Source organism: Gracilinanus agilis, chromosome 2, assembly GCF_016433145.1.
Source record: "Gracilinanus agilis isolate LMUSP501 chromosome 2, AgileGrace, whole genome shotgun sequence".
In the NCBI taxonomy this organism is placed as follows: domain Eukaryota; kingdom Metazoa; phylum Chordata; class Mammalia; order Didelphimorphia; family Didelphidae; genus Gracilinanus; species Gracilinanus agilis.
Window position 1 is genome coordinate 539458095 of NC_058131.1, and position 15771 is coordinate 539473865.

Genomic DNA, 15771 nt, shown 5'->3' on the forward strand with positions numbered 1-15771 from the left:
TGAGTAAGGACCAGCCTTTAATTCAACTTACAAAATAAATGATGACTGACTAGTTTCTTTATATCTAATATTGTCCAATAACAATTAACCCCTCACAGATTTTGAACTCCTCTCTAATTACTCTCCTTATTAACTCCACAGACATATAAGGTAAGGGAGGGAAGGTAAGAAATAATATTAGGGAAGGAAGATATAAAGGGTTTATCCAAAATAATAATTTCTTAAGTAAATATATCAAAGCTAGGCTAAATTTCAATACTACAGCTAGGTAAGGAGGCAGTTCGGCTGATCAGACAACCTCCCTCCACGGGAGACCCTAATCAACTGACTTTTCCTTAAGATTCCAAACTCCTAACAGCTTTTGGAACTCAGCCAAAGCTTGAAAAAAACTATATGACCCCTTCTCTATACTACACTACTCATATTTTTTCTATATTATTATCATTGCTATTTATAGTCTCCTAGTCCAGTATAGATACCATTGACAGATTAACCTTCCTTAAGCATGATGCTACTGTTGATCCTGTCTCAAAAACCTTAATGGCACCATACCATCTACCAAATTATATCTGATTTCTTAGCCTAAAATTCAAATCCTTTCACCATCTGGTTCCAATTTGTGAGTCTAGCCCCTTCTTCAACTACTTTCCTAAATGTCCTCATACTCCAGCCAGACTAGTTTACTCATTTTTATACACACTGAGCTTTTCGGGCTCTAAGCCTTTGCCCATAATATCACTTTTGGAATATTAAGTGCTTACTATGTGATACTGTCAAGAGCTAAGGGTATAAAGAAAGGCAGAAATTGCCCTTGACCTCAGGAAGCTGCATTCTAGAGGGGAAACAACATAAAAATAATTAGATACATGCAAATTATTATATATATGTTTGTACATATATATATGTATATATATATTTCTCTTAGAGGGGAAGGCACTAGTTATTAATATCTGGGGGAAATAGAAAAGGCTGAATCTTAAAGGAATCCAAGGAAACTGAAAAGTTGTAAGGGGTCAGGTTGTGAAGGGTCTTAAAAACCAAACAGAATTTTATATTTCATCCTGAGGGTAATAAAAAGTCAGGGAAGTTTACTGAATAGGGATGTTTACTATGTGTAAGGCACATAAAGATTGAGGATGCAAAGGAAGATACCAAATAAGTCCTGTTATCAAGGAGCTTATAAGGACAAATAATTATACAAACAACTGATTTAAATGTAAGGCAGAAAATTGAAAAATCTGAGATCTGGGCAAGTTGATATGAGAAATTTGAGGAGGAAGAAAATAGCCTTATCTCAGGAAGGTGATTAGGGAAAGCTTCACAAAGGAGGTCATATCTGCATGGGACACTATAGTGAAGGAAGGGTTTACAAAGGACAGAAATGGGGGAAGTGAATGGGTTCCATCTGATGCATGGGGAATGGGGGAGCAAGAATATGAAGATAAGAGAAGACTTGTTCAATGCCACATAGCAATTAAATGATAGAGTAATAATTTGAGTCCAGGCCTTCTTCACTCCAAATCCAGTGCCATGAGCATTTTTGTATTGCTATAATATGTCATGCATTTTTATTGTTCAGAAGCCTTTTTTTTTGGAAGGGAGGGGTTTGGTTCTGATTAGTGCTAATAAAGAATCATCCTGAAATATTTGCATTATTTGAATTTGAACCACATATTTCCATTGGGATGGAACCAATGAACCTATTTTACATAATCGTAACTTCAACTAGTGTGAATTTAAATACATACTACCACTTAAGAGGATTTATTATTTGTATAGTTTTCCTAATTTGCTAGGATATCCTCTAATTATGGTGCCCATAATCTGCTTTATTTATGCTACTAAAAACTACAAGTTGTAACCATCTAAATTTTAGATATATCAACCAGTAACAATTAGCTCAATGGCTGTTGGCCAAACTGTGCTAATGCCTCATCTAGTCTAATATTTCATTTGGCCCAGCTGGTGCAGCAGCAGGGCATTTGCTTCACATGATTTTCTCTACTTCTTAACTTTCCACATCTCTTTACCATATCTTGACTTTAGTGCTTATTTTGCCTATTTTTTCTCTTGATCTTATAGTCTTAATTATACGGATTGAGACTCCTCACTCTGTCCCTAAGAGAGCATGTTGCTTTTTGTATTTTCACCTTATGTAAATAAGTTAGTGCATGCTCTGCTGCAGAAATATTGTAAGAAATAGATTTAATTGAATTTTATTCTCAGAAGAATGGAGATGAGAACATATTTTGATCCATTTCCTTCCTTAATTTTTAGATTCTCCTAAAGCCAATTTAAAAAAATATTAAAATATCACTGTGCTTTGGGAAATGTCCATTAAGGGCAAGAAGGCAAAGAGGAAGATCAGATATCACTTCACAGTAGAGTTTTACACTCAGGGCTGCTGCTCAGGAGGCTGGATATTTTCTTTGATCACCATGCCTTTATAAGTTGTTAAAAGGTTAACTTCTATGTGATTTTATATGATTTTTCTCTTTTTACTTGGCGATTATATGACTATGATTCCTTGAGTTGGATGGAGGCATGGATTAAGAATAAGGACAAGCATATTTGCAGATGACAAAGAATTTAGGATGGTATAGTAGATGATTCAACAGGGATTCAAAAAATTCTTATCATCCTTGGTGCAATAGGGCGAATGTAATTAGATGAAATAAAAAATCAGGAGGAAAGTAAAATTCTATACTTTGGTTAAAAAAAAATCAACTTCACATATGGGGGATGTGTGGCTAGACAATGATTCATGTGTAATGATTTCTGAACCTCATGTGAATTCAAAAGGGAAATCAAAAATAAAAATGTGGTCTCAGGTTATAACAATGAAATAATGATATGCAGAATGTATTGAGTTCTGCTCTGTTTTATCCTGGCTAGACTATATCTATAGTTGATGTTCGTTTTCTTGAGAAGCTAGATCACATTCAGAAGATAGTGATGAGTTTGATAAGGAATCTTGAAACTAGGTTATATAACAATGAGGCGAAGGAACTTGGACTATTTTTACCTTGACCAGTGAAGATCTATCATGATAGAAGTATAGGAAGAAGGGGGTTAGTGATAGCTATTCTCAAATATTTTATGAGTTAAATGGCAGAGACCAATTTGTTTTAACCTAAATTTAGAACTAAAGTAAGTAGGTAGAAATCACAGAAAAGCAGATTTTGACTTAGTTTGTGTGAAAACTTCGTACTGATTTTTATTATTCAAAGATGGAATGGGCTGCTATTAGAAATTTTGAGCAAAAGCTGGATATTTGCTTTTTCAGTAAGTCAAGATTTATTAAGCACTTACTATGTGCCAGGCACTATGCTACATGTTAGGTGATAGAATCATTATGATCTGAATGACTTAAAACCAAATAGCTAAAGCAACTGGATATTTCATTCATTGTGATGGTTTTTTTTGTTTCTCCTTTTCATTTTCTTTATCTTTTTCAATTTCAGTCACATACTTCTCAATTTCTTCACAATTTAATATCTTATGAGGCTGATCTCGCTTCATGGCAGCTAGTTCAATGTTTTTGCCCCATGATTGAACCAGTTCCAGAAAGACCTTGATAACAAGTTTGATTGTCAAATCATAATTTTCAGTAGCTTCATCAGAATAGTTCTTCATGGACTGACTTAGCAGCTCTACCAACAGCACTAGGGAGTTCCAAGAATAAAAATATAAAAAAAGAAAAGAAAAAAAAAGGAAAGAAAGTCTCTGCCCCTCAAGAAGCTTACAATCTAAATAAGGAGGAAAAAAATTTACACCAAAAAAAGAAAGAAAAGAGGGGATGGTGGCACAAGTACATAGTAGAGAGGTTAAAGAATTAAAATAAGTGCAGTGGGTAGGAAATAAAAAAAATGTACAACCTGTTCCTCTTTCTTAAGTGGAGGAGTTTTATGACTTCATCTTCCAGTCAGAGGGGGAAAGGTACTGATGAAACCTGAGTACCAATGCTGATTGGATTTTGCAGGGTAATGAAATTTTCCCAATGATGTATTTACTTAGAACCATGGCAGAGAAGCCAAAGAAATTCAAATGAGTGCATCCAACTTTTGTGGGATGTTGTAGATATAATTCCTATTCAGGTAGGGTTCCCAATTAATTCTTAGATTATTTGATCAAAGTTGGTCTTAAGAGCAATGTGCTAGATCATCTGTATGACATAGTTTTAGGGATATCAGTTAGAATATTAGCCCTAAAATATCCCATCTGCCAAAACCCTACCACTGGAAATCATTTTTGAATGCTTTTCCTAGAGGATGTATTTCTTCAGTCATTCAATCTTGTTCAATTTTTTGTACCTCCATTTGGAATTCTCTTAATAAAAATACTAGAATGATGTGCCATTTCTTTCTTCAACTCATTTTTCAGAGGAAGAAACAGAGGTAAACAGGAGTAAGTGACTTGTTTAGGATCACACAGCTATAAAGTGTCTAAGGACATATTTGAACTCTGTAAGATGAGTATTCTTGACTCTAGACGCAACATTTTATCCACTGCATCAGAATGAATATTTCTAATTTCTGGTAATGATATAATAAAGGATCATCCATTACCATTTGAAATGTTAGGTGAGGGATTAGTTTATACTTAAATGAGTTCAAGACCCTATGGAAAGAGAAACCTGCCTAGGTTTGGATATGGGGTTTGGGAAGAGACTAATTAGCACTGAGAGGAGATAAGGCCTTGAACAAGGAGAAGGAAAGTCATCTAACTGCTTATTTTACAGTTTTCCCAAGGGGCAGTCCTGATAAGTATTCTTATGGTTCTTTTAATTAATTTTTTGAAAACTTTATGCACAAGATCAGATCTCTTCCAGTTAGCTAGAAAAAGACATGAAGGGCCTGATTATGAAGTGATTTAGCTTAAGGAGCCTGGCAGATTAGAACAGAATTCCAGCACCATTTCAATGTTAAGTCAAGTCTTTCCTTAGTTGCTCCTGAGACATTTTTCTGTCCAGTATTAAAGGCAGATTTGTCAAGGAAGAGTCTTCACTTTCAGTATATATTTCCCCCCAAACTATCATAAACTCATCAGAATGACTGTCAATCAAAACTTTACAAGTAAAGATGAAAGATTATACTCTATGTTAAATATGAAGGAAAAGTGAATGTTTGAAGTTCAGGTCTCAGTAAATCTTCTTTTAATGGATAGCTAAATGGGCAAAAGATTTCTTAATTTATCTGAATTTTGTAAAATTATTGTACCAAAGACCATTTTTTGCCATGGTGCATGGAGCTTGTAGCTCCACAGAGAGAAATGTTACATTAAAAGGTTTATTTTCATAGCCTCAAGTGCTTTTTCAATACCTGTGAGGGTCCATTCCAACTCTTTTCCTTTGAAGTTTTAGAAGAACCAAGCAAGCAACAAAGGAAGAGCTTACACAAGAAGGACCAGGGAGATCATTACATCTTCATTATTAAACCCTTTGATTTAAGTCCTTTATAGCCTGAGACAATCCTGCAGCACTGTAAAACCCACAAAAACCTATAGAATGAAATGGGTCTGTTATGTAGTCTTGACTTTTAATACTCTAGAAAAATCAAACTGTTCAACCCGTCCCCTTCACATTTTCTCTCTATCTTAATATTCTTTGGTTCTGATGACTTGGGATTTACCTTGCCTCTAGCACCTTTTGTCTGGCAAAGGGAATGTGAATGTGGGCTGGACTTGATCAGAGTATCTTCTGTGACACTAAAGAAAATATAAAGATCATAAATACAAATGACCCTTGATTCCATATAGCTCACAGTGGAATAAGAGGATATGGCATAAAGAAAAATAATTTGGTATAGAGTAGGGACTGAACCTATGATTTCACTGGTGTGGGGAAACTCCAAGTGAGAAATTCTCTCTGTCAATGTAGGCTGAGACCTTCTCTTTGATTAGAGTCTTTGTGAGTTGCCCAGAGACTGAGAAGTTAAATGCTTCCCCCAGGATGACACAGCCAGGATCATACAAATAATTGACAAAATAATACCTGATAAATACATAATAGTGGTACAAATGAAGTCCTATTCAAGGCTCATGATTGGGGAAGGGTAGAAATTATGAAATAACTATGGAGGAAGTAGCAACTGAGCTGGGCTTTAAATCTTTAATGGATTGGTTAGATTTCAACATTTATTTATAGTTCAGTGGATAGGAGGCTGACACTGGAGTAAGGAGGACCTGATTTCAAATATGGTTTCATATACTAGCTGTGTGACTAACCCTAGTCACTTAACCTATTTGCCCCAATTCTTCATTTGTAAAGTGATATGGAAAAGAAAATGGCAAACCATTCTAGTATCTCAGCCAAGAAAGTTCCAAGTGGAATCATGAAGAATTGGACATGACTGACAAACAAAAACAAGATTTCAACGGGCAGAGATGTGTAGGGGAGGAAATTTTGGCTAGGAACAAGATCACACTATACAAATGGCCCCATATTTGTGACATAAGAGAATTAAAAAAAAAATTCCTCTTTATGCTAAATCCCACTCCATCACTAAGTTCTGATTGTCTTCTTTAGTCCTCTTTTCAGTTATTTATCAATCTTTCTCAATTCTTCCTTTTTATTGCTGCATCTCCATTTCTTCCTGTTTATTGCCACTGTCACTACTCTGCATGAGACTTTCATTATGGAATGAGTACTTTATTGAATTAGCATCCTCTCTCCTCTGTCTTCCTGGACCTAAGTTTTTTTTTTTTTTTTTTTTTTTTTTACTATTTCTATCCACCTTATAACTAGCTACTAGATTGTTTTTTTCAAAAAACTTTGCATTCAATGTGCCATTCCTTTGGACTTAATTTGATAGGCCTTGGGGAGACCCACTCAATCGTTTTTGAATCAACTTCTTAGACTGGCATTTTACAAAGAGAACATTCTGTACAGCAACAGAATTATTGTTTGAAGAATGACTTGTGTATATCCAACTCTAGAGAAAGAAGTGATAAATAGAAATAAGAAAGACATAGTTTTGTATATATGTATATATATCTTGTCAAATGATATCTTCTTTAATGGGGGCAGAGGAGAGAGGGAATACCTAGGTATTTTAATGTAACCAACCAACAAATAAATAAATTTGAATTAAAAAATATCACGCCTCCTTTCTTTTCCATCCTTTCTCATAATACTCCTCTAAATAAATCCTTTGCTTTAGATAATAAAATCTCCTAATTGGGTTAAAGCCTAGGTTAGAGCACTAAGTAGAATGAAGATAGTGTGTGAAAACATGACAATAGATGATCAATTAATAAAATCAGTCAACAGTTATTTTAGGATGCCTACTATGTATAGGGCAGAGTAAGAAATTCAGAGAATCTTTAAGGAGGATTCCAAAATACCTCAAACAATCCATTTCTATGTTGTTGAGACATTTCAGTACTAACTTTTTGATCCTATTTGGAGTTTTTTTAGCAAAGATACTAGATAGGTTGTTGTTTCTTTCTCAAACTCATTTTACAGATGAAGAAACTGAGACAGAAAGGGTAAAGGGACTTGCCCATGGTCACATAGCTAGTAAGTGTATGAGGCCAGATTTGAACTAAGGTCCTTCTGACTCCACGGTCAGCGCTCTATCCACTATACCACCTAGCTACCCAGCCATTTCTATACTATGATTTTTAAAATTTAAAAACAATTTTAAACCCATATCTTCTATCTTAGAATTGACACTAGGCATTGATTCCAAGGCAGAAGAGTGATAAGGGTGAAATAATTGAAATTTTGACTTTCCCATGATTATACAGCTAGGAAGTGTCTGTGGTCATATTTGAACCCAGGACCTCCCATCTCTAGGACTGCTTCTCTATTCTCTGACCTTTGTTACCTTGAAACATAAACTCCAAGCTTCTACTTTCCTATCTTTCTTCACATTGTAATTTGAGATAATGATACATCTTGTTGCAAGTATTAATATTTTATGGGGAAAAGAATAAATTGTAATACATATAGTATATATGTATAGTAAGTATATAGTAAAATGTATAGTATATATAGTATATATGTATAGCAAAAAAAAGCTGTCCTAATTTCTAAACATTTTGCTTATATTGTTTTTAATAATAATAACTAGCATCTATGCAGCACTTTGCAGTTTCCAAAGCACTTTGCAAATGTTTCCTCTAATTATTTACATCCTATCCTTCCTACACTATGCAGATCATATCCCATCTCCTCCATGAAGTCTTCCTCTCATAGACAAGATCCAAGACTTTATTTTAGCATATCAGTTAAAATAAAAACAATCACACAATGGACCATGAGATCTTGTATAATGAATTATCTTTTAATATGTTCTTTCTTTCATCTAGGCCAGTGGTTCTCAAACTTTTTTGGCCTACTGCCCCCTTTCCAGAAAAAATATTACTTAGCTCCCTGGAAATTAATTTTTAAAAATTTTAATAGCAATTAATAGGAAAGATAAATGCACCTGTGGACATCACCGCCCTTCCTAGATCACTGCAGCACCCACCAGGGGGCAGTGGCGCCCACTTTGGGAATCACTGATCTAGATTGTAAACTTCTTGAGATTGAGGATCATATCTCATACCTGTCTGAATCTTTCAAAGTGCTCAGTGCATAGAAGATACTCTATAAAAATTTGTTGACTAATTGATCACCATAATATTTCTTTGTTTTGTTTTATTTTTGCTACTTACTAGTTATAATCCTAGATTAGACCTTAACTCAGCTTTGCTTCCATGTTCTCAGGTTGCCTTTTAGTCTCATATCTTGCCTTAGGAACCAGAGGAATCTTCATCTTTAAGCTAATTCTGATCATGTCTTTCCCTTTATTTGAACTTGCCAATTACTCCCTGTTGCCTCTTGAATCAAGATAATGATCCTCATCATGGGCTTTATGCTCCTTTCCCAGTTGATGCCCTTAACTACCTTCATCTCTCACTGTATCCTGAATTAGTGTTTCCCTAGTCAAGTCAATGTTTTAGTTATCCCAGTGCACTCCCCATACAATGACTTCCTTCCATCAAAGTTGCTTGAAACTAATCACTTTGTGCCTCTCCTTTTATCTGGTCTCACCACCAGATCTGACAAAACCTCACTCTATATACCCTTCCCATAATCCTGCATTACTTAATGCTTTTAAATAGCCCATCGCTGCTATAGTTGAATGTATAAGTACTTAATATGCATGTTTATTTGCTCTGTTTCTTATACTTTTGTGTCTATCCTGTCTATTGTTAGAGTGTAAGCAATCTGAAGGGTAGAACTGTGCCTGATTCCTTTTAACTCCACAAGGCACTTAAGCTGAAAGGACAATACTTATCAACTCTTTACCAAATCACTGTGTATACTAAGAAAATAGGAAGAATGAGGAAGAGTGTGTCAGGATATCCTTGGAGTTTTTGTAGGTCATAACTGTGAAACAAAGAAGCTCATAGAGGTCAGGAAAATTCCCCTAGATTCCTAGGAATCAAATCATAAATAGATCTCTTCCTAGAGGACACTCTGTTCTGGTTGATAAGGTATTCCGTGTAAAGTCTAAAGTGTAAAAGCTAAAATGATTTAATTATGTTAATTTCTGTATATGTCCTTTGTCTGAGCGAACTATTCTTTTCTCTTGGCTCTGATGATGGGCCCTAACCCTTGCCACCTTGAAGCTTTATCTCTAAGCTTCTACTCTACTATCTTTCTCTATTCAGTCATTTCAGATAATGAAACATTCTATTGCTAAGGATTAATTTTTTATGGGAAAAAAGAATAAATTTTAGTATATGCATGGGAAACACATAGTAAAATATATACAAAAGAGTATATATCACAGGGATATAGATTATCAAAAATGAATTTGGATTTGAATCTTGGTAAAATTTAGGAAGACATTCTTAAAACATTGGTTTATGAACACTTTAAAAGGAAAAGTATAGTTGTTTTGAGTCATCATACGTTGGTTCTTCATGAACAAGTCATGCTAGAGTAATCTACTTTTGTTTTTTGAGATGGCTTCTATTTTTTGACATGGTAGGCAAGGAAGGTTTGATAGACATAATGCATTTGTATTATTATTCCTTGGGTTTGGGCATTCAACCCATCTAACTTGATCTTCATCCAGCTCACGTTCTTCCATCTTGTCCACAAGTATTGATGCTAGTCTAGTTAGGTGAACTAGATATCAACGGATCAACATCACCTTGGCAGGAGGTCTCCATTGGATTGCCAGGGATATCTCTTCATAGTCCTGTTCTCTTCAACCTTTTTAAAAAATCATGATTGAATAAATGAACCTGGGATAGATAACTAATACTTTGGATAATAGATTCAGGATTTCAAAAGATAGTAGCAGACTAAAATGATAGACTGACTGTAATAGGGTAAAGTTTAATGGGCATAAATATAAAGTCTAAAAATCCAGTTTTAAAAGTACAAGTGGAGAATAAAGAAATGGGATTAGGTAAGAATTCTCATGAAAAAGACATTTTGGTTTTAGTTGCTCACTGTGAATGAACAATGTACTGTTGACTCAAGAAGCTTACATCCTAATGGAAGAGACAATCTGTAAGTAGATAGGTATATACAAGATACATATAGACTAAAAAGAAGGAAGTCAACATTGATTAGCTTTTACAAAAGGATATTCACTTCAAATATTTAGTAATAACCAAGTTCATACATTTTATCTAACATTTTGGAAGTAATGAGGCTAATCTCTTCTCTGCCACCTTGGTGTCTGGGAAGGATGAAACTCAAAATTTAGGTCACTTTCTCCACATGCTTGTTCCTACTAAGTTCATGACAATTATGGCATGACTTCTGGATGAGTCCTCAACTCAGCCTTTGCTAGTATGGATCTAGGATTCTTGCTCCTTGAGGCATCAGTGCTGGGAAAGCTACAAAAACTTGGCTTAGAATGATGCTACCCTCCAGATCCTTAGAATTCACAAGATCGTGAAGGCAATATTGTCTTACCTATGATGAAAAACACTATTTTTGGAAAGCTTCAAGGTCTTTCAGCTAAGCTTTCACTGGACTCCATGGATAAAAGATTCACCCTGATCCCCAGAAGCAACTAAGGCAAAGAAGTGAATGCTAACAACATTTAAGAATACTTTTAGAATACTTTTAAAGATAATTAAGGAGCTTCTCCTTCCCTATGTAGTTTTGCTACTTGAACCAGTTATGGTTATGTTCTCTAGTATCTCCAAGGTACTTACTTACCTCACACATCATCATGAATCTTGGAAGCTCCTTAGTGTCCTCCACTTGGAGAGACTATCTTAACCAAGTGGGCTCATGGGATCTGTACATGTGCCAAATGCATGTTACACTAATATTTATGATCAAATAATTCAATGATTTGTGATCTTGTTAAAGTGGTTAACATTTGCATCATAATCCTTCTATAACTTGGACGATTATCTTTGTGAGTTACTATGAAAAAGTTTCACCATCTGGTAATGAATTTCTCTGAGCTCACCCAGGATGAGGCAATAGACATAGAGTCCATCTCCAGAACCATATTTGAATTTAACTGCCAAAGATTAAGCCCATGCAGGACACATACCCTAGTAATGAGGCCTTTAGGCATACATGTACTCCTGCTTGTGTCTCCTTGATGAGTTGATTATTCCTCAGACAAAGCACTGATTCACTTTGACTGAAGGAGGTCTTTTTTCTGTTAATTAGCAGAATAAAGCTAGGCTACACAGCTGTATTGCCCTTGGACTGAGCAGATGATCTAGAGAGGGGTCCTCACATACTTGAGGCCTATATAGATGACTTGGCATTAAGGAACTGTTGCCAGACAGTGACACATGAAAAGAGGAACCACTGCCAGATGGGGATATAAAGAGGAAGAAAGACCAGCATAGCAAGTATTATGGATTTAAAACTAGAAGGAAGCTTTGAGACCACCACATCTAGCCCTCTCATTTTACAGGAGAGGAAACTAAAGCCAAGAGATATTGTGACTTGCTCGGCATCACCTAGCTAGTAAGTATCTGAGGTGGGATTTGAACCTATAATGGGGATAACCAGGGAAGGTGACTTAAATATTAAATGTGGGCTCAGTGGGGTGGCTAGGAGACAGGAAGGGACAATGGGTGAGATTTTACAAGTCAGGGAACCAGGTTTAACTATAAGGAAAAGACCATTGACTGAAATGGCAGTTAAGCCTGACCAACTGTCACTCAGCCCCACCCAGCCTGGAATAAATTCAGATTATTACATTCACACAATGAGAACCTTAAATTACTAAAAACACACAGGGAATCAGTTTAATTATAATATGAGGGGATTGGAAAGGGGGTTAGGTAAAACTATGACTAACAACCCAGGACTGGAGTCAAAAGGGGTAAGTTCCTTAGCCAACTTGGCTTCTGCCAGGTTTTGACAGCTTGGTTGAGGACCTGAGGAAGGGGCCTTGTACTTGGGGTCTCACAACTATTCCAGAGATGTTACAGGATGCCAGGAGCCAACTCCTTCAGAACTGATGATCCAAAGTAGCCAGGTAGGGAGTGAAGTCTGCAAGCTGTCCACCAGATCACAGGCCACTTCCCTACTCAGTGTTGCCTTGCAGGATGGATGTCTTCTGCTTTCAACCTTCACCGCTCTCCAGGATCCCAGGGAATCACTGGCTAGCTCTGAGGTCTCCCAGGGTCAGTTACAGCTTGTCCCAACCACCATGGAGTCTGTCTCAGAGAGTGAGCCACACATCCTGCTTCCCCATTCCATTTGGAATTCTCCAGCCCTTCCTGTTAGGTCTCCCAACTAATAACTAAGTAATCCTCCTCACAACAAACCCCAGGGTCTTCCTGACTTCAAGGCCACTCTTATGCCCCCTCCATCTTGCAGCCATGACACAGAGATGAAACCTGAACCTAAAACTTTTGCTGATAGTGTGAATTATGTGGCCTGTTGGATCAAAGGGAAGGTGTGACCCATCAGATTATAGGATGGCTTGATGGCCTAGCCATTATGGGACCTTTTCTATATCATTCTTTGAGGAAGACTGAGGCTTACCTGAGAGGGAAAACAAGTTGCCTTTACTATATATAGACTTGAATTGGAATCTTTTGTGTTTTTCTTTCAGGCTAAATAAAGTTTATTTGTCTGTGTTGAATGGGAGCTTAAGGGGCCTGAGAGACATGTGCCAAATTCAGATATTGTCAGATGAAATTCTGGGGGGGGGGCAAAATGAACCAAATTCTCTTGTTCTCTACAGAAAGAAGTTAAAGAGTTTTGTGGAAAAATACTGCTAAGGTTGACCATAGTTTCTGTATTGAGCAATGAATATATATATTTTCATTATTCAGAAAGTAATACTCATCCTCTTTCACATCTGCCAAATCCCTACCCCACTCCCCATTAATTATCAGGGAACTAAGAATTAAAGAGATCCTCCTTTATCTTTCTCTAGGCTGGGGCTATGATGTCTGCAGAATTACTCATCATAATAAGATCTCCTCCAAGCAATAATCTTAATTGTGGTGATATAGCAGCTTCAAGTAAGATGTGCCCACTGACAGGGTAATTTTATATATATATTTTTAAACCCTTAACTTCTGTGTATTAGTTCCTTGGAGGAAGAGTGATAAGGGTAGGCAATGGGGGTCAAGTGACTTGCCCAGGGTCACACAGCTGGGAAAGTGTCTGAGGCCAGATTTGAACCCAGGACCTCCCGTCTCTAGGCCTGGCTCTCAATCCACTGAGCTACCCAGCTGCCCCACCTGGGTTTCTTCTTTGAAACAAACCAAAAGCCATATTCCAAGCCCAGTCAACTTATTTTTATTTAACCTTTATACTTCTGAACTTCTAAGATGCTTAGCTCAGCATTCTAAAAGCTTCTCAAGCTAATTATCAGGGAATATTAACTATCTAAAAGGTAACAGGACTAGACAAAATTGTAAAGTGGTCACATTTGTCTTACATATGTCCATTGTCTTTCCTGAAATTCCTGTTTCTCCCTCCATCTTGCAAGGATCTAATATGGCTCATAATAATGCCCAGGACTATTACTCATCTCAGGCAGCATTCTGTACTTGCAACAATTCCTTCAACCCACCTTTCCTGCTAAGAATTGCTTTTGTATATGTTCAGGAGAAGTTTGGTGGAAACCTATAATAGGAAGCTGGTGAGATTTGGAACTCACAAAAAGATACATTAAAATAAAGTGAGTTTATTGATCCAACCATTATGGAACTGAATTTGGAATTATGCCCAAAGAGCTTTAAAGAGTACATACCTTTTGATCCAGCAATACCACTACTAGATTTGTACCCCAAAGAGATAATAATAAAAATATTTGTACAAAAATATTCATAGCCATGCTCTTTGTGGTAGCAAAAAATTGGAAAATGAGGGGGTGTCCCTTGATTGGGGAATGGCTCAACAAATTGTGGTATATGATGGTGATGGGATACTACTGTGCAATAAGGAAAAATAAACTACTTGATTTCCACTCGAGGTGGAAAGACCTCCATGAACTGATGCAGAGTGAAATGAGCAGAAGTAGGAGTACATTGTACACAGAGTCTGAAACATTATGGGACCATCATATGTAATCGACTTTGCTACTGATAGCAATGCAATGATCCAGGACAAACCTGAAGGACTTATGAGAAGGAATGCTATTTACATCAAGAGAAAAAACTGTGGGAGTAGAAATGCATAAGGAAAACACTTGATTTTTTCACTTGTTTATATGGATTCAGGGTTTTGGTTTTTAAAAGATTATTACAAAAATGAATAATAGGAAATAGGTATGGAGTGATAATTTACATATAGTACAACCCAGTGGAATTGTTTGTTAGCTCTGGGAGGGGAGTAGGGGAAAGAGGGAGGGAAAGAATGTGGATCATGAAACCATGGAAAAATATTTAAATAAAAAATAAAAAACCAAAAATAAAGCAAGTTTCATTTTCTTGCCTGAAATAGAAAAAGTTTCTGTTTAAGAGAATCCTATAAGCTGAGAGGACCACACAAGCTCCAGGGAAACAGCTACTAAAAATGAGGAGGACGAAGATATATCTGACATTCCCTTTACTTTTCAATCTGCTTTCAACTCTTAAAAGAGGAATGTATTCCAAGCAGAAGGTTTCTTCAATCATAGGAGTGAGAGAATCAGAGGATTTAGGGCTTTAAAATAGTTTAGAAACATTTAATCCAATCCCCTCCACTCATTTTATTGGTTGAAAACACTTTTTTTTAAAAAGAACAAACATTTATTTCCCATCCTTCCAATCTCTCCATTTGAAAAAGAAAATCACTCAAATCCCTTTAACTAAAATGCTTACTTAAGAAAAAAATCCCTAGATTAACCATGTCTCATTCTCTATCCTGAGATAGAGGGAGAGGCTCTGAGGGAGGCTCAGAGCCCTCACCCAAACCTGTAGGGAGGTCGTGAATCCTAGCACTAGGCAGTCTGGATGTTATACCTGGTCTGTGTGAGCCTAGAACAAGACCTAGAACCCCTCCCCAAGCTCAAGGTGAGGTTGCAAGACAGTCCCACAGGGTGCCTGATCTGATCAAGCCCAGAGTGAGGTCTAAAGCCTGAAGCTAAATACTGAGTCTTAGCATATGATATCTTACAATACTTTGAGCTCTGTAAGCTATCAAAAGTCCCTGGGAATATTTGAATCATCAGTGGGAGGTAAGTTTCAGAGTTTCCAGCCCATAGGTTATCATACTGCCTTAGATTACTGAAACTTACAAAAACCCAGAAATAGAGCTAAGGGTAGCAGCAAGGAAAAATTGAGAATAGAGTCTACCTTTGGGATAAAAATAAAAGTTAAAAAAAACAACAACTGGGAAAA